Here is a 23,701-nt window from a genome sequence, read left to right as displayed (position 1 = left end):
CCATGTTTGCAGACAGCAAACTTTAATCTCGTCTTTTATGTAAAGAAAAGCGTAAATCACGAATCAAAAAATTAGAAACCGTAAACGTTGTAATTCGTATAAATTTAAATAATTATTTGCAAAATACAATGCTAGTCTCTTTTTCATCAACATTGCAATTTTTCGTAATAAAAACAGGAAAAAATATATATATGTATATACGAAATATATTTCAACGAATAGCCGATTTTCACTGTCACAGAGAAATCTATTTTTGCGTATCTGCAACGTTGCAAAAATCTGAACTCGTTGGAAATTATAGAGATTTCAATCCCAGCTTTTATTCGTGCCGTGTTGATGAAATTTTTCACATTCCCGCGAAGTCAACGTGACGCGAAGTAAATCAAGGGAGAAAACTGCGAGCTAGGTAAGTGCTCCTCCGGACACGCTGGAAATATGGGTTTCTGGTACCGACGAGAGAGTGGGTGGTTAACGTCCCTTGGGAACACGGACGGGGCAAGGATTCTTTACGGACACTCTCGATAGGAAACAAGTCGCAGAAACGCGTGAATTCCCACGCGTAACATTGCCCGTGTTACATATGTAGGTACGACTCTTGGCGTTGGGTCTCCCGACGGGGCTACACCCTTGTCAAGGATATTATCCGCGGAGAGAAAGTTTGTACGTACCGACTTTATAGGCAAAGTAATTTATTATCATTAAATTACTCGCCACACAATGTGTCGTCAAAAGTAGGAAAAAAAATATAATAAAATAAATAACATTAAACGTAATTAACCGACCAACAATTTTTATTAAATATTCTCACATTTCAAAGCACGTGCAGTTTTCGATGATATCGCCATGTATTTTTCTTTTCCGCGAGCGTTATTTTATCACAATGTGGTAGAAAGTAAAATTATAATTTTCCTAAATATGCTGAAGCTACAGGATAAATAACAATTTGTGTAATTAATTTTTCATAATTATGAAATTTTATTTACCTTCTGAGATTAATTAGCATTGTCGCGAGAATTATGCACGAAACCATTTCATAATATAATTTTCTTGGTGCTTTTTGATATATCTCGGGACTTTAACGGATATTTGTTAAACATTAAATTGCAATTATTTTTTCAAGAGAGATCAAAAGGTAGATACCACTTTTGTTTTTCCTACAAGTTTTTCGTAAAGTCACTATGATCCCATGAGAACATGCAGTTGCAATTCATTGATGCTCTAGAGATTCGGAATAGCACGGTACATAATCGGGAGCTTACACGGTGAAAGGAGTCTCTCGATCCTATTATTTTGTTGATCCTTCGCGCGTTCACTAGAGGATCAATTCATCGAATTAGAAACAATCGATGTGCACCACAATTGGCTCGCATTTACTTTTTTTTTCTTTTTTTTTAATAAAAAAGAGTATTTAAGTTTTTTATTACGTATACACGTGTGATAAGTTCGAGACACCTAGAAAAAGTAATTTCTAAAATATTTTATAATTAATCTGCAAAACTGCATATTTTGCAACTATTATTCTCACACATATTTTATAGTTACGAAACATAAAAAATGAGGATACATAATTTCCATGAAAAATTTTTTAACCCTAAAAATGCTTATGTGCAGCCAATACGTTCTTTTTGATAATTATCGTGCATTCGGTTATGTATTAAACAATTACAAAATTAATTCCCGGTATATTAACTTTTGATTGACTCTGGCATGCCGGAGATTCCGTTATGGTCGCGTTGTAAACCATTATCGCGGCTTAGCTGGTCTATATGAAGCTATATGAACGCGAACAATATACTGTCGTGATAATACGAAAATATTTTTATAACGCAAACACACAATAGACTCAAAATTAAAATTACGAATATTACTTACTGTAATTTTATATTTCATATAAAATAGAGAAACAATATAACTATATGTACCTACTTCAAAAATATAAAATAAACTTTAAAAAACAAAAAAACCATATGCAATTAAGTTTTACGATAAATATTGAGATATGAAAAAAAAAATACTATCAAATATAACTCAAAAAATATTAAAATGGTCCATAAGGAACTGTAAATTTACTGATATGTCAATATCTGTGAACAAGTTCTCCTCAATACACACCCGCACACAATAGATTTCTGCAATATTCGCGCTGCCTTGTCTCTACTGATCGATATCTGCTATTAATCTACGCGGACAACGATAATTGATCACCATTCGACGGTGTAACGATTTATCGCGGACATTTTTCACCAAACGTTTATTTCAAATGTCTAGTGTCTGCGTGTAACATGCCAACCGATTCTTACCATTTAAACTGCATATTTCGTGCATTGTATCAACTTTTATTGCTTTTTACTATTGCTCTTTTCTCATTTAAAAAAAAACTCAATAAAAAAAAAAAAAAAAATTACAATATACTTAACACAAAGTAAAAAGTGAGAGAATAATTTACAACAAAACATGCAAAAGTAACCGACGGCTCGACGTTACGTAATTTATTAAAATATAATAGGAAAAGTAATAAAAGTGTCATAATTAACTAACAATTAAAATTTTCCTCGGAAATAAGAAGTTTAAACAAAATGATAAACTTGGGCAGAGGACAGTCTCGTTTCGTAACGTGTATAGTTGTTTTCACGTCTTGATGAATAACTGCAGTGTGTACTGCAGTTGTAGTTTCGGGATAACGCGTCACCTGCACTGCCGCAGCGAATGCTTCAGCATTGACACTGGGCCGGGTTACTAAAGGAAGATTACTGCGACGACGATAAAGACGGTTCGGATCGTAAATATGCACGGGATATGGTGTAAAATTTAACGATTCAAGTTTCCAAGCCTCCTCTCTCGCGCGCGCACGGGGGACGCAGTTATGCGCGCCGACGGGGTGGGTAGGTCAGGTGGGGGAGGGTAAAGAGGGTAGCAGATGTCGAAAGTGGTGCAAACCCCTGATCGCGTACACTCACATTTTGAAGTGGAAGTCGATAAATCCCCCGCCCTTACATCGCAGGAAACGGCACATTCCGAGATTAATTTTGTTCCGAGATTAAACCGGCGCACGGTTTCCGCCGAATTCCCCGGTTGCGCGAGATACGTGGTTGCAAAAGGAGACACACGCTCGGAGGTGCTCCCATCGAAAATCGAGTAGCAATTTATTTCACCTACATGCATTTTATTGCAGCTATCGTCGGGAAAACAAATCGGACATGAATAAGTTATTGGATATCGCGTAGATTCCCCCGCAGTTTACCCTCCCGAAATGTTCGATAAAGTCTCGCGCATCTATAATACTACATTCAAACGGATACACGACAACAACTTATTCGCTATACATTCGTCATATAGTTTCAAGTTAAATTTATATAAAATTTAAAACATTCGTACTATTTTTTTTTTTTATTATCTTGAAATTAAATCTCTTTTATTTGAGAGGTCTATCTTTCCACAATCTTTCTTCCTCGGAGAAAGTAAGTTTTTTTAGAAGGGGTAAAACTATTGAGAAAGAATTGAGGAAGAGGGTAGATGTTTTTGGAAAAGTTCGTGACCCAATAGTACCTGGTGGTATCTCACCGCGATGAACCTTCTAATATACCCGAACCCCATGGTGCCATTCGACTAAGATCAATAAAGCACCTTGCCTCTCGCCATCACGCGGTTCCGAGGATGCGAGTTGCGGTATCCTTGTACCCTCGACAAAATTGCGTTGAAGATGTTTTGCGAAAATTATGAACGTTACATTTAAAGCCTGAGGCTCAACGTTAATTAGAATACTTTACGTATTTGCGTAATACTTACGCATTTTTTTTTCTTTTTTAGCAAAATCTTTCTTTCGAAAATTTAATTGACATTCACCTATTTTCTACATAAATTAACAAATTGTAAACTGTTTTACTTATTGCAGTTTACTACTTAATATATCTTTTTTGCCGTGTTTAAAATAATGTGTTAATAGAAGGCTATAAATAATCAATTGTATGTTTAATGTAATTATACTGTTTGCGGGCACACTTGTACCCAATGCGTTGATCAATAATGCAGAACGCAAGGTAATGATGAGAAATTAAATAGCAAATAATTGATATCGAGTGAACTATTGCACGTATTACTAATTAATAGTGTGATTAACGGTAATGTAGTCAAACTTTAATTTATGCGTCATTGACAAGTCACCGACATTTGCGCTACGCCATTACACGTGCTGATAACAGCGTATTATCTTTTAACACTACCCTCGATAATCCGACGCATAACCTGCCCCAATTATTTAAGCTAAACTAATTGAGCCGAGGCTGCCGTTAACATGTCACTAGTGTGCGCACCATAATCCCGAACGTTTTCATAGAGAAAATCGATCGTAATAAAAAACAACGGACAAAAATAAAAAAAAATAAAAAGAGAAAAAAAAAGAGAGAGAGACATCGTTTTGAGCGCACAATTTCACGTTTGCAAACAAAAGACTTGTTCAATTATTTAAGCTAAATCACGGGATACACTTTGAGAGTGAAATAAAATTAATCCGAACGAGCGGTCAGAGATTAATCAACGAAAACAAATTAGAATCGATTTACGCCGTGACTTTCTATTAACTGTCAGAAATAAGCGCAATCTCTTTTGACGAAGCGAAAAGTTATCTCCCTTGAAAAAGCTTTCGGTGTACCGTGGTTAATTCGCATTCATATTTACGTGGACAATGACCTCGGTGGAAACGACTGCCGCTCTATTGCATCGGGTCCTTTTAATGCTTCCCGAGAGAGAGATGCTCAGAATCTTCATAAAGGAAATCCGCGGTCGCAACTATTATCCTCTCGCAAGCAGTGCCCGGTGTCCTTTAATCTCGACGTGGAGGATCCCCCAAATAAAACAAGGCTCCTGACAAAGATTTGCCTTATCTCCGCCTCTCTGCTTTCATTTGTAATATTTATGCCACACAGACAGGGAGCACGGACAGGGGACCAGCGGGAGAGTCCGACAAGAATACGTAATGGTCACCCCCCTGACCAAAGCAAATCTTTTAAATCCAACGGCAAATCCCCCGTGATGCAAAATATTCAGGCGCCGCTGTTGACTGTCTGTTCCCACTCGTCATAATTATGCCGTCATAAATTATTCAAGCATTACGGTTTCTCCATCCTAAAGATTTTTTTTTTTTTCTTTTCCCAAAACCCCTGTCCGCGAATGTACAATGACCACTCGCGCGCTCTTAGAACCAAATACAATACATAACAACGATATAGATTAAAACTTTTCAAATAAATTACATACTACTTTTTATTCGGTAGCTCAAAAACAATTGCGGTTTACGTTTAGGCTTCAAAGTCGCCTGTTTCGGGTGGTAAATGTAATCTCCGCGGTATTTCAATCGTTCGACCGGTTACAATTATTACAGCAGAAAGCGGGATTGAATTTAGAGAGCGCGGCGAACTCCGAAACAGTGTGGATCATTGAAAACACATGCTCACCCCTTACCGCAACGCTTGCACTCATCTTCGCCGCGACCGCAGCAATGCCGCAACAACGACGCGCGTCCTCCCACCCCCTTACCCCTCGTTCTATACAAAACGGATGTTTCATTTGCGGACGCCATTATTGCAAGTGAATAAATGCCGCTGCTACCAACTCTCACCGCTTGGGATACCGGCCATTAATAACTCCGCGTAGGACGAATAACTGGGGATCGCCCAAAGTGCGATGCCAGTTGGAACCCGCTGGCGCGTTACACTTGGCCGAAGAAAAACATATCGCGTTGGTTACCGCGCTCTAATTAATATCGCGGGATTGCCGAATATCTTCGCGCCTCCGTTTTCGCAAAAACAAAATTAAGTTGTCAAATAAAAAAGAAACATCTTTAAAATATTAATAATTCTTTCCAATTAACGTAAAGTTATGGTAAACAGATGAAATTACTGTCAATGTTAATTAAAAAGAATTTAATGGATAATTATTACGTGAGATAGTACAATACCCCATTCGCGTTACATTCACCAGTGTCTATTCTACTGATGTTTAGACTACGCCTGACCGACTCGAAGTCAATTAACGCTTAATTCGAGCAAATTCAATTCTAATTCGGATCAAAACGGCATCGCACTTAATCCAACCAGGTTCAATCAGATTATATGCATCACCTGCGATTTCAACTCGAGCGCCGTAGATCAGGTCGGAAATTCCAATGCGCACAAATTTACATCGCGCACCGTTCAATGTAGGCCCTTGATTTAGCCGTGGCCGCGCTATAACTCGGACCTAATTTATATTTGATCCGCATGAATCCATCTCTAATGTATGGCGGGACTCAGCGTGATCCCAGGATTCGAGCTAAGTCCCAGGCCGCGATCGGGGTTCCTCTCGCATCTAAGATTAAAATCACTCGCGAGGCCAGCTCCCAAGCGACCGATCCCATAGTCTCTTTATAGACACCTAATTATTTTACTAATGCGCTAACGCCGACCGGTCGCTTTGGACCCTCAGCTTTAATACCAGCAATGCATTACTTATTGAATACGAGACATCTTGGTTTAACGTAACCGTGATGCCCTGGCGAGAGAGAAGAGCTTTAGAGCTTGCGTAGATTTCAATTGCACGGTAAATGGCAAACTCAACGCATTGAAACAAATAGTCCGTTCGTCCGGTTGCGACTGCAAATGAGCAATGTAAATGCAAAGGATATATATGTGCAAATAATATTTAAACAATTAATCGTATGTTAAATAATTCAGATAGAAATTTGCGTGCATTTGGGATACGATCAAAAACTCAATAGTGACGTAGAGTTAATAATGAATAATTTAACCGCAACGTAAATTAGAAACATGATTACATTCCGATAATGATTTGGTGCTCGTTTAAGTTATTCAAGTCATTAATCAAACACGAATATTGTATGAAGGCTGATACGTACCTACGTTTACCGCGACGAGCCGTGCTACGAATTCGCGAGATACGAGTGTATCTCGTTACGTTTTAATATTTTCACTTTAGCAAAAATTCATGCAGTCATTAATTCGGCATTAAAAAAAAGAAAGTGCGTATTCGTGAACGCGCATCGTCGTAAATCTGCCGCATAGATCTGCACCGCGCGAACCATTCGGGGCTGCAGGACTGATGATGTTTTCGAGCATACCAACAATGAAACTTCGTAAAACACAAACGGGTGCACACATCGCGCGCGTCGACGACGCACCGACGAACGAGCGATTTATGCGAACGTATAATGCGATTTCGGCTGCCACCGCACACGTACATGCTGTCTAAATGCCGAACCGCATGTCGAACAGCAATGTCAAACTCGATCAAGTTTCCACCGCACCTCGAGGCAAATATTTTCACTGCACGCTTCGCAACATTCGCTAAATTTGTTAGGACCGCTCGCAAATGAGCAATCGCGCGCAGATAGAGCGTCATTCCGGTTTATTTTATTTTTTTATTTTCTTTTTTTTTTTCAATTCACTTAGCGATTCTAATCACCATTTATTAAAAAATGGTGCTTTTTACCCATTGCTTCTATTTGCATCAGCAACACGGATTTTTATTTAAAAAATTGGAATGCAAAAAATCTAATTTCGAGATTAAAATATTAGGTTTAAATTTATTGCGATATTTCGCGAAGTATCTCATTAAAGTCTGAACAATTAAGGGTCTTTTACGCAGTGAGGTATACGAGTTTTGTACGTACAAGTTGCGAGTTGTCATTTTTCTTTAGACTGCTTCAGGCGACAAATTAAAGGAGCAAGCGTGCAAGACGCGCGCGGGTAGCACGCTGTTTCTTTTGATATCGACACAGAGAAACAGCACTCGTCGCGGCTGTTACAGAAGTAATAGGGTGGTAACGACGGGACGAGTGAGAAACTCGAACAAGAGGGTGCACAGGCACTCTCAATGATCCGTGGAAGTAAACTTGGTTCTCGCGTGTGCATTGATCCCTTACTTTTTTTTTTACTTTTTTTTTTTATTTTTTGCTTGGCGGAAGAAAAGTTTTACGTTCCCGTTTCACTGGCTGTCCCGTTTCAGCCGAAAGTATGTGTAATTACACGAATGCGGTAACTTGAAAAAGCGTATTGTCAGTAGTTAACAATAGTGGAAGTAATGAGAGAAGAAAATACTTTATCTGCAAACGGTGCAGTCATCGGTGCAAAGTTAACCCCGTGAATAAAAGTTTAAACGCTTGCGAAAGAAAGCATTTTCGCGATAGTAATAAGTAGTTCGTAAAAATTCGACATTTTACAAATTTTTCAAATAGAAATCAATATTGAAAAAAATGTTGTATTATATTAAAAAGTATCTAAATTTTCTACGTACTTCTGTGAAACAATTTTTATTAACAATTTACATTTTTATGCATATAACAATGTAAATTAACAATATAAACTTTTTTTTGTAAGAAATAAAATTCTGTCGGCACTCTCGGAGTGAATTAAATATTTTCGTTTAATTTTATTCTTCCAAAAATATTAAATAAAAACCTAAAATAATAAAAGTATTTGTTACAACAATTTTTTTTACGCATAGATGCTCGGTAAGAGGCACCGACTGAAGAGAGTTAAGAAATTTTTTTGATTTAACCCATCCGATCTACCATTCAGTCTATCTCAGTCGACAGCGTAATGGCGTAATAACGACAAACGTGACTCAGAGAGTTAGAATAAGAGCTTTCAGTGGTGTATGAAAGCAGCCTCTTCGCGTACTTTCTGCGCGTCTCTTATTTCACTCGAGAGAAGTTGGGTTGCTTCATTTTCACTCAGCTCCGCGTCGTTCTATAGCTCGCTGCTGTATATAATTATACATAAAAAGAAGAAAAAAAAACAAAAAAAAAAAACCCCAAGACAAAAAAAACCGCCGGCAGCACTTCGCTAGATGTACACTGAGGAATAGATATAACGTTTGTCGGGGCAACGACGGCTTAGTGCACACTAATTGTAAGAGGTATGGCTATTTGCCGCGGCGACGGCAAATGCCATATCTGTCTCTCACTGTACCTCGAAGAATCTCCACGCGGAGCTATGTCATCTCTTACATTGATAAAACTCTTACGGGAAATGGATTATGTCGAAATCAGAACGGATTTAAAGAACGCTATGCAGACTTCGCGGAATCATGTTTAATCTTTCTACTTAACTGAGCTGAGCGATTTCCGCAAGAAGGTTGTACACAAGCATCACGGGAGTACCTCAAGGAATTTTTTTGTATAATTACATTACACGAGATTGGAGAGAGCCGCGGAATTGCGCAGGAAAAAGTCAACCTTCATTTTCCGCTTGAAAGAGACTGCGTAATATTCCGAGATTTATCTGTATTCCTTACAGTACTGAAAATTTTCACCACAAAAGGTACTACCCGTAGGGTTTTGCTAATTTGTACAGGGTATTTTCAAACGTATCACCGAGAGCATCGCTTCCAAAAACTGTTGATAATAAATTAGAATCAAAAACAAAGTCATATATAATTAAAAAATAATTTTATTATCTCATAATTATTTATTTGTTAATTTGTGCCGTGCATTACGAAATAATACATTTTGTGTTTCGGATTAATTCTTTCTTTTTTTTTTAATCTCATTAAAATTACTGGAATTTGTCACAAATAATGATATTCGAGATAAAAAGCTAAAAATAAAAAGGATATTAAACTAAATTATATAATCTAGTTATAACATTCAGGTGAAAAAATACAGTACGCTCTCGCTTTCATGCTGAATAAATTACCGCGTTAAATTTTCCATCGTCAGGTAGATTAAATTTTTTTTTTATAAAATTATTCTGAATCGATTACGAACCTTTTTAAATATTTTCCATCGATATTTTAGCAACTTTTGCATATTACTTAAACTTTAAAATTTTTTTTACAAAATTCTCTGATAACATTTTGTCAAAATTTATATTACAATATTTCTATAATTTTCAATATCTTCGCAATTATAAATCAGAATATCATAATTCATGATATTCGCGGTTATATCCCGCCAGTACCACAATTCAGCTATATCGCAACTGCTTTGCCTTTTATTTATACCAAATTCGCAGCGTTTACACTACCGGCAAGCGTACCAGAAAGGCGCGACCATGCGATTCGCAAAAATTGAGGGAAAAAAAAAACAAAAAAAAACAAAAAAAAAGATGCGTCCGTCGTCTACCATCAACCGGTCACCATAAAGCCCGCTGGGGAAATTTTGAAAAAGCTTCGCAGTGCGTTTCGCTCGCATGCGTGCGTCATCGTGAGGCTGCATGAGTTCGCTCGCGTGAATATTTCCGCGGATGCATTCGAAAGCGTTCTCGCGGCATCGTTGCTTCGGCGACGCGGTATTAAATTGCACGCCATACCGTGCGGATGGCCAACGTCAGCGTGTAACGATATTACATTGAGCTTGGCACACGCACCGCGTGCCTCGCCTCTCGAGTATATTAAACGCGCACCGTAAATGCCGTAGATTTCACACGCGCGATGTCGACAGTTATCACGAAGGACGATATAATGCTCGTGCAAGTTATCGTCGCATAATAACATAGCGCGAATACGATCAGCTGATGTCGAGACCGTTATCGTTAACCGTCGGGTGCGCACTTGCGAGTCGTATTTTGCGAACCGAAGTAAAAACAATAAACAACGATCGTTATTATCTAACAATTCAATATCGCGAATTGAAAAATTCAGATAAGACGAGATTCTCAAGATTGGAAAATTTAAAGAGTAGATTTTAAGCATTTCACAGATAAGAAATGCACGAGTGCAAAAAAAAAAAATTGAAAGTCTCTTTGGAAAAGTTTAAATTTAGAAATATTCGTCAAAAGAATTAAGTATTAAAATACTGGAAAACAGATAATTACAGATATACCAACGTGAAAGAGGGAAATTAAATGTCTTCGTAATTAACAATAAAATAATATCTTGTTTAAATAAATATTTAAGAAATAATATGTACTTCACGAAAATTTCTTAGATGTAAGTTACCGCTTTACGAGAAAAAAAACATGGTTCATGTGTCGATCGATACTTAACTGCAAGGAATTAATTTTGGAACAGGGCTCGATGTACATGTAACAGCTGGTTATAGGACGTAACTTGTTACAATTTGCGAGTCATTAATATTGTAATAACATGAGCCGAAAATAGAAGTAAAATCACTGCAGAATAAAATAAGCAACACTTGTGCAAAACGTTTCACGATAAAACATTGTTAAATTATCTTTAGTTTTAACACTAAAATAACGTACGAGCAATTATTCTATCTCACAAGATTCAGTTATATATTTAATTAAACATAACGTAAAAAAAAATTTACACGTAATATACACATATAAATCCGTCAGCAATAGTAAAACATATGATTAGTTATCCAAGAAATTTCGATAGCTTAAAAAAAAAAGGAACAACAATACGAAACTTAACGCAGGCTCTACTCCCTCTTTGTTTCTATTTTCTACTTTACTCGTCTATTTAATATTAAACTTTGCGGTCGTTTTCCTCTCTCTCTCTCTTTTTTTTTATCTTTGTCTTAAGCATCGCGTCGCTCGGAAATTTTGCGGGACGTAAAGTCCACGCTCGAGACGTAACTCGCTTGCTCGATCTTGCTTGCGGTATTGAAAAGGAAAGAAGGAAAGCCGAATAGATAAGATGGGTTCGAAGAACGGGGAAGATGAAGTCACATAATCTGCATGGCACCGCCGGTGCCAATGGGATCAGCGCGCCGCAGCGCCTTCGAGATACTTCAGCGATCTTTGAATTTTAACATTTTACTTCCGTGACTTGTTATCGATGATGCTTCCCAAGATAGCTTCACGTCACAGACCCGTTTTCTCGGAATAATATCAATTTGATTTTAGCGACAAACGTAGAGAGATCTTTGAAAAAAAAAATTCAGCACTATTGAAGAGATAAAATGTCATTTTTTTTTTTTTTTATATAACTTTAATAATAATAAATATACTAGAATAGCGGGTTTAATGAAGCAAAAAATATATTTCTTTGCTTTAAAAAAGAAAATAAAAATAAATTACTGCTCGAAAAAACGAATCTGGGCAAATCTCGAAAAAAATATGCAACGTAAGAGGAATGCTTATAGTGGCGTTCGCAGACATCATCAACGCATATTTGTTGCTCGCGGAGATTTAACGATATACGCGTAATTTCCTCTCGTGACGTATACTCGAACTCAACTAGCTACATAGCTCTTGTATCCACATGAGATACTGGCCTGCTTTTTTTGCGTATCGCTTATCAAGTCGCTCGTTTCGCGCACTTTCCTCTACCGTGTGTACCAGTGATTTAACCCTCGTAGGTACAATTTACCTTTCGCGATATTTCTCTCCGAACTGTTCCGTTCAATATACATTATACAACGACGAAGATCGTATTATGGAATAAACGTAAAAAAGAATTTATTTAAAAATATATCAAAATTATATTTTCTTTTTGCAATCGTCAGCTTTGTAGAAATACAAATATTCTTCATTAAAATTAACGATGTGTTAAATTTTAACGTTAAATAATATTCGTGATTGTAATTAGAATAAAACGATAAGAAAACAGTTTGCTCATTTTTACTTACAATAGTTACAATAAATTTAATTCGTGCGCCAAGTGCAAAGGCAGTCATTGATTTTTATTCGTAGCAAAAAAAAAAAAAATTAGTTGAAATATGAAATGTACGACAGAATGTTACTACACTACTATTCCTTATCTCGCCTCATACGTAAAACTTACTTTTGTGATAGAATTTTGTGTTTTAATATCCTGTTGCTCGTTGTTTGCCGCTTCCTGGATCTGCGTCGGTGCAGGACGCAGCTCTCTCGGGAAAAAGCTTCAGGCAGCCGTTTCGTTCGCTCGTTCGTTGCCCGTTACCGTACACAATTTATTTTCTCGGCTCTGCTCGTGATTTCTGCCGCGTACGCCGCCAAGTCGTATCTCCCGTAACTGCTATTTTTGCCATATCCTATGGAACGGAAACGGAACAATAGAAATTATTTCTTGCACATAATGATACACAGCGTTTATTTATGACCTGCAAATGCATAGTCACTAAATTATCAAAAGCAAAAAGATCGTAACAATTTATGTTTTTAATAATTAAAATTCGTAAGTATGTCTAACAAAATTTAACGTGTCGTACTTCTTTACATTTCATTAAAAAAAAATAAAAAATAAAAAAATTTTTTTATAGACTTAATACATTGATAAAGAAAAAATAATGTGTGCTTTGGACTTGTCACGAATATACGCGACAGATCTTATTACTTCGAAATGTCTTAAGATGCGATAAATAAATTGCGACAAGTATTACAAGACACGCGCGCGTAATCCATTCTATCATAAGACCGAAGAGGAATTGTGTTTCGTAAATAATCATGCACGTTTTCACGGGGCAGCGTGATAAAGGCTACTCTCACCGGACAAAGACAAATTATTTTTATGAACACACGGGGGAAAAGAGGGTGCTCGCGACCCTTGTGGGGAAGGATCTGGTACACAATGGGAGACGGCGAATGAAACGCGGCTGCTTATTCGGACGTACACAGGACTCGTAATAGATCTGTATGTACAGGGGGGGAGAGGATCGTCGAGGTCCTCTAAAAAATTAACAAACCCCGCCGTAGAGACGGCGTTGAGTTAATGGCCGCTGCAATATTCACAGACCGAATGAAGTAGGAACCTTTTCAACGAGAAGCTCGTCAGACGGCTCCTCGCGATCGCGTGAAGACTGTCGTCTACAGTAGTCGACTTTAAAGTTGTCCCTCCTCTAGTTTCTAACGAATTCAAAGCAACGAGAAGCACCATTTGTAAAAAAAAAAAAAAAAAAAAAAAAGAAAAAAAACCTGCTCTAATTTTTACATACAGGTCGTCGTCGTGCACGTTAAATTTCGTCGAATGATTATTCATTGGAATTTTAAAAAGAACTTTAAATTTCACGTTTCAAATTGTTACTCCCGCGAGTTATTCCAAAAAAATGGCAGAAACATATTTGAATTCAATTTTCAAACATCTGTCTAAATTGAAGATATATTGCGCGCGTAGCGAAACGCACTGTATCTCATACGTGTCGTCTCCGAAATGAATATATCTTCCACGGCGATATAAATGAAATTGAAAGTGTCGCATAATTTAGGCGCGCGTTCGTTTTTCTACGGCGGAAAGACAAGTTCCTCATGGACGAGATATTCTTTTCTGAAATGTCCTCGTAAGGGAGATGTACGGGATAAAAGTGTCAAGAGCGTCCCTGTCTCGAGATATTTCCAGAAGAACGCGATAGCACGGGCGCGCCCACTAAGTACAGAACGAGACGGAGAGAGAGAAAAGGGAAGAGTGAGTGAGAGAGAGCCCAAACGAGAAGCATACGTTGTCCGTTCTAATATAAACCTTATCACTTGAATTTTCCGTCATCATGCCCTCTGCGCAAAACGTAACGACTCGCCTTAAGGCGAAGTCACTTGCCGTTTTTACATACTTGTCCGCGGCATTCGCGCTGAGTTGGGCGCGAAACGCGCTGGACCGTGTTATTAAAATAAATTTTGCAATCCCGGTTTCACGTAAGAAAAATGAGATCAATTTCATCTTTATTCATACACGCACACGTAATATATATTCATTTCGTCAACGTCTTTCTCATTCCACGAAGATGCAGCTTCGTTCAAATATCTTCGTTAAATAAAATCGCATGTAATCTTCTCTTCGATAAAGCTCCCCCCCCCTCCTACCCCGAACTCGTCCCTGCAGATTCGTCTCTAATTCTCGATTTATTTCTCGACGGCGCATAATACAGGACGTATTTCCGTTCGCCACACATGGCTCTGCTTGTCGATTATCCTTTAACGTATTTCCTTGCACAGCATCATCGCGTCGCGTCGCCGCGCCCTGGCGATCGTAAAGCACGAAGCAACTTTGGAAAATATTATCACCCATTCGACCTGACGCGAGTCGTAAACGCTGTTCAGAAAGTGTCATGAATCTTGCGTTCCGTTCCATAAGAAGGAAAACAAGATCGAGACATCTTTTATCCGCGATACTCTTCTACGTTATTCCTCCCCTACGACGCGCGGGGCGCATCGGATATTCCGAATGTACCGCTAGTTTATGAAGAAATATATTTATCGTTAGCGTGACATTTTCCGTACATATAAGGCCACCTACATTGTCGTGTTATGAAATGTATACGCGTTCCGATTGCGATGCACGACAAAAAGAGATTAAAAAACAAAAGAGCAAAAAGGAAATGTCTCCGCGATAACGAAGATAATATTCGCGCGTTATTGTTACGTGCAGATTTTTAATTCCTTATCCCGTAATTAAAGTCACGATAATAAATGCATCATTATACTTTTAACGCAAATAACGCGATATATTCGAAATGATATACGAGTCACGCTGGAAACGTGAACCATATTATTCTACGCGAGCTATTAGTGTGAGAAATCCGATCCAAGTATTAAAATACACTCTCGTCAATTCGTACGAGTATTATATGATACAAGTACTAAAATATACTATAGTCGATATACATATATGTATATATATGTATATATTATATTTGCCCTTATCTTCGCACAATTTATATCGGATATTGGACCGTGACACACGCTTCGATGCGTATCACACTCGTATTTTGCGCAGTATAAACGTGATTTATACGGAAACTCGGATGTTTTACCCGTCGCGACGTACGAGATTGATACTTCTTCATTACAGTGTTGGATTACTACGTTTTCAGTTTATGTCGCTACCGGAGCGACATATCGCGCATAAAGAGTGCATGCTGTTGCACATTCGAGACGCATGATGGATGGTCAGACGTAATGAGGAAAATATGCCGGATGCAGGGCAACGTCAAAAGTTGTTACGAATTCCGGTAAAGCCGAACTAAAAACAAAAACACGAGAAACAGTAAATACGAGAATATTTGCTTTCCATTAAAAAATTTAATACACTGTTCTCGTCACAAAATTATAAATTACATCTGCCACTTAATTTCGCGAAATCTTTTTTATTTTTTTATTTTATATAAAATTGAAAGAAAATTATTGCGGTTTTTTAGAGACAGTGATATACGTGAATTTTCAAACGGTAATGACATAATTGTAAAAAAAAAAAAAAATTAAAATTAAAAAAATATTTTAAAAAATAAAAAAAGTAAGTTTAATAATAACAAATAAAGTAACGTACGTCGCTATTATTTATGCCTGACGTTATTAAGCTTTGGTTCTGAATATTTCGCTGAAAATCTGTTCACATAAAATTTTCCATTACCTACGCCGGGGCTAACAATCCATTTCAAAATATTTTCACACCGGAAGAGATCAGATAAAGAAACAAAGAAATGTAGCTTGATAAAACACGGCCAAATAGCACCGTGGACGAACAGCCGAGATAAAAGGGCGGATGGAGAAGAACTGTTCGTAAATAGGACAGATGGTATAGTATATATATGTGTAGTTCGCGCAGCTTGATCGTTTCATCGCTTTCATTTCTGTATCACGTCTTTCCTTCCGGTGCTCAGTTTTCTGATTTCTTTGCGCCACGGTGATCGTACTTTGACAGAACATGCGAGAGAAAAAGATGAACGGCCTGCCACCGTCGCGAGCATTAAAAAGAGACAATGAGAGTTTCTTCGCGTTAGCGACGCGAGGACGCACGTTTCGTTGTAAGCTAGCCGAGATGGGGTGTGATACGTGCCCGTGTTTTTCTCGTTTCTTTCCGTGCGACACGGATGCATTTTGGATGCGTGAGGCAACGGGTTGTTTGCGCCGCGATATGACGGGTCGTGGTGTCGAGCTAGAGAGAGCTTCCGAGCGCCGGTACCTTTCGGTTAACGCGCAAAAGCCAGATTAGAAACGGTACTAAAATAGTACCGCATTAATGAATATAAGTAGATTAAACGCACGTCTAGAGCATTCGCAAAACAGTACGGGGTAGCGGTACTGTGAAAAAGAAAAAGCTCCCCATCTGCATACTTTGTCCGCGAATCCTAAAATTTTATTATCTTTATTCCTCCGTAAATTTGTTTTTCATTTTTTTAGATTTCCAAGTTGTGGCAAACACACGTAAATTTTTTGTACACCGTTTAAAGCTTTTAAAACCGGTATTTTTGTTTTAATTAGAGTAAAATTTTTTTTGTTTTTTTTTTTTTAATTAAAATTATTATTCGTACCTTCGGACGTACCTGAGGATACGAATTTGCTACATTACGCGTATAAATGCGTGCATGTTTATGTAGTTTTTAATTATTATTAATTATTATGCGAGAGTCATATTTAATTGATGCAAACTCCCGCATAAGTTCGCATATAACACATATTTAAACAAAATAAATATGAATTAGAAACTTTAATACTGACATTGAACAAAGTTTAACACAAGCCATTTTCTATTTGTATGCAAATTTCTCTTCCCGGAGAATGTAACGTTAATCAAATTTACGTAATTAAAACTTGTTTAAACAAGCCTCGTAAAACAAAACTTTGAAGACAATACGCCAAGAAGCAAGAATATTTGTTCATTAGGGAATTACGAAGCTCCAAATTCAAAAGATGATTCCAAGTATAGCCCATTAAGTAACGAGTAACAGAAAATTCAATAGCTGCAAGAGAGTCAAAGAATCTCTATAAACTTTTATTATTTCGTACTTTTTTTTTCAAATCTACATGGACGACATTCTGTCTCATTATAATGAAGAAATGTTCTTTTGTAAAAATTAGACACGTCAGTATAGGTACTATAAATATTTTATAAAGTCACATATTGATTATGTCAATTGTAGAATTTTTTTTTTTTTTAATTAGTGCAAATTGTAAACCTATGTAGTTTCAGTGTGAAAATCACAGTATTTCTTTTTAACCGACAAACTGCTCGGTGCAAATTTCGGCCAAAGTTGGTTTGCAATTTACCATACGTGGTCACCGGCAAATACATTCAACGAATTCAACGGCGTCATGTAACGGCATTATTTATAAGGAGACAGTTTGCAGCCCCGCGATTGCGGTAGAAATGGTACACGTCTGCTTCGGTATTTTGTGCTTCGTCCAAGCTTAAAGACAACCGCGGGCTAATCCTTTTACTGGCTTGACCGAATCCCGTTGAAACGGATTGCCGCTTCGTGTTAGCGTTGAGTTTTTCGTAGCGACCCTTTTCTTTCTATCAGATACTATTGTTTCGCCTAAGCGCTTCTACGGCGACAGGCCATTGCTGACGCAAAAAAAGCATTTCTTTTTTTTTAACAAAAATTTAAAAACAGAAAAAAATAAGAACAGGAATATATATTAGTTTAAAAATAATATTCGATAGTTAAATCAATTAATTGTACTGTACATTATCAATTAAAAAAATTTTTTGTAAATTTTTTATTAATGTAATAATTGGTTTCAAGAAACAAAATTTTTTTTTTATAAATAAGAAAAAATTAGAAACGTATTAAAAAAAAAAAATTTTAATTAACGCAACAAATCGCAACTGAAATCGAATAATTGGCGAGACGCGAAGAAATAGTGACCTCTCAGTAGCCGACGGCCGACGGCGGCCAGTGTATTGCTTTCCTCAATTTTTCGAACTTAATTTTAAAAATAAATAATTATAAAAATTGAATTTAAAAAATATTGCCAAAATTAAATATTAAAATTAGGACTGCATTTATTTAATTATTTTAATTACGACGAACAATTGACGAGATGCGAAGAAAAATATCAGTAGCCGACGGCCGACGGCGGCCAGCGTGTTGCTTTCCTTAATTTTCGGACTCGATTTTAAAAATAAATAATTATTGAAATTAAAATCCAAAAATATTGCCAAAATTTAATATTAAAATTAGGACTGCATTTATTTAATTATTTTAATTACGACGAACAATTGACGAGATGCGAAAAAAAATATCAGTAGCCGACGGCCGACGGCGGCTAGCGTGTTGCTTTCCTTAATTTTCGGACTCGATTTTAAAAATAAATAATTATTGAAATTAAAATCCAAAAATATTGCCAAAATTTAATATTAAAATTAGGACTGCATTTATTTAATTATTTTAATTACGACGAACGATTGACAAGATGTAAAGAAAAAGTATCATCTCAGTAGCCGACAGCTGACGGCGATCAGCGTGTTGCTTTAATCAATTTTTCGAACTTAATTTTAAAAATAAATAATTATAAAAATTGAATTAAAAAAATATTGCTAAAATTAAATATTAAAATTAGGACTGCATTTATTTAATTATTTTAATTACGACGAACAATTGACGAGATGCGAAGAAAAATTTCAGTAGTCGACGGCCGACGGCGGCCAGCGTGTTGCTTTCCTTAATTTTTGGACTCGATTTTAAAAATAAATAATTATTGAAATTAAAATCCAAAAATATTGCCAAAATTTAATATTAAAATTAGGACTGCATTTATTTAATTATTTTAATTACGACGAACGATTGACAAGATGTAAAGAAAAAGTATCATCTCAGTAGCCGACAGCTGACGGCGATCAGCGTGTTGTTTTAATCAATTTTTCGAACTTAATTTTAAAAATAAATAATTATAAAAATTGAATTAAAAAAATATTGCTAAAATTAAATATTAAAATTAGGACTGCATTTATTTAATTATTTTAATTACGACGAACAATTGACGAGATGCGAAGTAAAATTTCAGTAGCCGACGGCCGACGGCGGCCAGCGTGTTGCTTTCCTTAATTTTCGGACTCGATTTTAAAAATAAATAATTATTGAAATTAAAATCCAAAAATATTGCTAAAATTAAATATTAAAACATTACGTTTCTATTTTTTTCCTTCTTACCTTTTTTCTGTGGCACTATCCCGAGTCCTCTCGATGTGCTGCAGATCTTGATTCACTTCACATTATCACATTGATTTTTGTTATAATCGTTATCATTATTACTAACACTCACTCGAAAAACGTACGACCGAGAGAACTACGGTATATTATCGCGACGATTTTTAACGTTTGAAACTAGGAAGCACGACAGACGGTCACTTTTTCGAATTTGTACTCGACGTTCGTAGCACTGCTTTTTTTCGCTGATTTTCACTGAAGTCGTCCCTGACCTCGAAACAAGAAACTTGTTGCGGTGTGAGGACGAGGGAGGTCCAAACGTCACTTTTGAATTTTCGGTCAACTTCTGCAAGTGGAATACGCGACGTCGAGAACTTGCAGCGAGCTGAGAATAAAATGGGCCGCGAAACACCGAACGCGACACTCTTCAAACTAAAGCGCGTGTCCAGGAGTCAGTTTTTGAAACACAACGTAAAACATTTTTTTCAACTTTGTCTCTTCCGGTAAAAAAATAAGTAATGCCGAGAACTTGCAACAAGCAGCAAATAAAGTAAGCCGCGATAAACCGAACACTATGTACTTCTAATCAAACGTTTCACGCGTACTCTTTCCCCCGAGTCGAAAAGTCACTTCTCGGAAACGAGACGAGAAACTTTACCGCGACGGAGACAAGCGAGGTGCAACCGTTACCGTCGAAACTTTACACACTGGCAATAATTACGCGCACCGGGAACCCGCGAGCGGACGGTGAGCAAAGCGGGCCGGGGAATCCGGGACGTGGCAAACTTCCGAGCGTTTCACTTGCGACGTGTCCAGAAGTCTTCCTCGAAGCATAGCAGAAACCAATGAATACGGCACAAAAGTGCAGGGGGTGACCGTCTGTACCCGAGTCGATTGACTTCGACACTTATACGTATGCGATACTCCCTATCCGCGGACAAAGATACGCGCTGGTTGCGAAGAAATTAGAATTACGTACCCGCGACCCGAGACTTCGCAGCCAAACTGAGCTGACCGTGAAATCTTCCTAAACGGTGGCTAAAAAATTGATGGAAGGGGTTAAAGTAGTGGGAGATTTTAAGCCCTTTGAGAGAAAGAGACACCCGTGTAAAGAAAACGAGACAAGCAATAGGCTCGATCCCTGATTGGACATCTTCGATCTTGCGACGATAGAAACCGGAGTCCGCGCGGACTTCTTGGAAATCACCGAGCTCGAAGCAGTTCCGAGAACTGACTGAAGAAACGTAAACATTGGGGCTCGACGAGCACGAAACCACCGACGAAAATCAGATATCGCCGTGCTCTGCTTTCGAGCATGTTTTTTTACGACCGTGAAACGCGTCCAAACCCCACGCGAAGCGAGTTTCGAAGGGTAATAAATTAATCACAACGTGTCGAAAGTGACAGATTTCTTAGAATCGACGCTCGAGAAGTCGTAAAATTTTCGCTCCCTGTCTTTTTCATCGAAAGACGTTGGCGACGAGAGCTAGAAAACAAGAAGGGGCGGTTAACCGTTGCTTTCGACGAGTCTCTTTCCGAGTAAAAGACCAACCGTCACTTTCGGGTCTCCACATCGTCGTCTTTTAGATACTTTTAAAACTCTCCCGTTCGTGCGAGCCTCGAAAATCAAATAATCTGAATATTTCATTGTAATGTACTTTCTGCATCAATCATTCCTTAAAAATTTGCACGAAATACAGCAGAACCAAACTAAATAAATCGCATCAACAGATTTTTAATTAATAAATAAATATTAAATATAAATTTGATATTCAAAATCTTAACACTAGAAATGAAACATTGTAGAACAGAATTAAAAAAGTTAGAAAAATTTCAAATATTAATTTTTCTTTTAGAGAACTAATTCTTTTTTTTTAATAAATAAATAACTACGTCTTTAAAAAATAGGTCCTTTTTGTTTTAACGTTGCATTAAAATATTGTGTGAAAAATATTAAACTCGAGAGAGTTCACTAATACTTCTAATAAAAGAGATGGTAATTTGTGGTAACTTCATGAAAGAGAAAAATGAAAGCGGCATATATCAAAGCGTAAATGTCAGCATACGAAACTAGTGATAAATGCAGCTGTGATCACGCATCTCCGTTGGGATATATGCATTCATCATTATTCTATTCAATGGTCCGTTCATTTCGACTTTTTTTACGCCTTTTTTCATCGGAAGCGTTGCACTGCCGATCTATAATGCCAGATCCGTAGACGAGCAGTCTGACCCAAGTGACTAAAATTCCCTCAGACGTATATAGATGCCGCAATATAAAAAAAAATTTATATTAATCACAGATTTCTTTTACCAATTAAAAAATTATATCACGCATTATGCAATATATTTTTTTTAATATTAATATAATTTTTTTAAATCGAGTAACAGCGTACGCGAGCAAATAAATTTTAAATTATTAACGCAACAGAAATGAATTAAATTGAATTAATTTAATTTCAACGACAATAATTGGGTCGTCGTAACGTTTCTAAATAAAACCGTTATTTATATATTTATTATAATTGTTATAGACGATATTTCCGGTTGCGGAAGGTATTGCGCCTATGATTCCAGCGAACTATTATTATCAAGAGAGATCTGTAATGCCAGCAACACCCGTCGGAGCGGTGATAAATGTTTGCCTCTATTTAGCCTCATTACCGGCGATTTGTTATGTCGCATATAGTCGCGTCGCCTTGTTAAAATACCCTTTTACTTTTTAAAATATCACTTTAAGCGTATTAATTTAAAATATATTTTTATTTCTCGACAATACCCATGTTAAACGTAACGAAGATATTGCCGTTAAAATATAAGTATAAATACACCGTCGCTAGTCTAATTTAGATTTCACAGTATTTCATCCGTCCGTCGTTGTTTATTAAAAAATTATTAACAAAATAGGCTCAATTAAGCCTCGATTCTGTTTCGTATAATTTAACTTTTCAAAGGAAGATACAATTATATCTTCTTTTACGCAGCTGCAGAGATTAAAGTAAATTCGCCGAGTGCTTAAATGCTTCGTGCCGTTTTATTCTAAGTTTATAATTTCAACGATTTAAAACCCTTTTTAATATCGCCGATATAATCCTTCTCTTGGATATTGACCCGTGGAGAAAGCCCATTAATATCGAACAAGGCGACCCGAGGACGACGCAGAGTACGTCAAATGACGAAGTCGGTACACACGGGCTACATTTAGCCTTGGCCAGTTGATCCGAGATTATAATGTATGGTATGCGTCCTAATATTAGATTAAATTGTAATGTGCGGGCGCGCGCGAGCTCACGTAGAATTCACCTCCGCGTGTATGACCATGCGTACGATCATTAGAATGCGATTATACGACAGTCGATCACTTAATGGAAGTATACATATATATATATATATATATATATATATACATATATTGAAACTCTCATTTTGGGCGGGATTAAGCGCTTATGACGAAAGAAGATTGGATTTATTTCGAAAATAACGAGATACAAAAATCTGGTTTTACTTTTTAATATAATTTAATAATGTGACATATACATAATACATATAACGCAACACTCTTGAGCAGAAAAGTATCCCTTTCGTATTTTAGTTCAATGAAAGTAACGGATTCATCTTGCTTAATCTGATAGCTCATCGGAAAAATTAAAATCGAATAAATCACGTAAAAAAAAAAAAAAAAATAGGAAGTTTAACAATCGTAAAACTATTCTTTAATTTTGTAGAGTAAGAGAAGTGAGATGAATTTTTATTAATTCTTTCTGCCTTTTCGTGATTTAAATGCCAGCTGTTACTTCTCATTAATAACATTTCCCTAAGATACGCCGTTTAAATCGTTCGCTTAAATCGTCGAACGTGTTCGCAATTGAACCTCTCCCCCTCTTTCTTCTCCGATATGCAGATACGCAGAATTCGTAATTAGCGGTACAGTATTACGTCGTGTGCCTAGGCGCCGCATGCCAT

The 23,701-nt window shown here is 37.0% G+C and overlaps 2 protein-coding genes across 5 annotated transcripts in view; one reads left to right on the top strand and one right to left on the bottom strand.

Annotated features, from left to right (window-relative positions):
- The window catches only part of LOC139113297 (C-type lectin 37Db), a 140,970-nt gene extending 120,256 nt beyond the window's left edge, over nucleotides 1–20,714 (bottom strand). For all 3 annotated transcript variants that reach the window (XM_070674337.1, XM_070674340.1, XM_070674338.1), the window contains exons 1-2: nucleotides 19,742–20,714; nucleotides 12,685–12,913 (exon numbers count right to left, since the gene is read on the bottom strand). The gene's annotated coding sequence lies outside the window, so the exon portion shown is untranslated. The remainder of the gene's footprint in view (nucleotides 1–12,684; nucleotides 12,914–19,741) is intronic.
- The window catches only part of LOC139113296 (dipeptidase 1), an 87,195-nt gene that overhangs the window by 28,606 nt on the left and 34,888 nt on the right, over nucleotides 1–23,701 (top strand). The gene's annotated exons all lie outside the window — the stretch shown is intronic.

The sequence above is a fragment of the Cardiocondyla obscurior genome, linkage group LG02 (assembly GCF_019399895.1).
Source record: "Cardiocondyla obscurior isolate alpha-2009 linkage group LG02, Cobs3.1, whole genome shotgun sequence".
Taxonomy (NCBI): Eukaryota; Metazoa; Arthropoda; class Insecta; order Hymenoptera; family Formicidae; genus Cardiocondyla; species Cardiocondyla obscurior.
The sequence above is the reverse complement of the archived record's forward strand: the minus strand, read 5'-3'. Positions and strand labels throughout refer to the sequence as shown.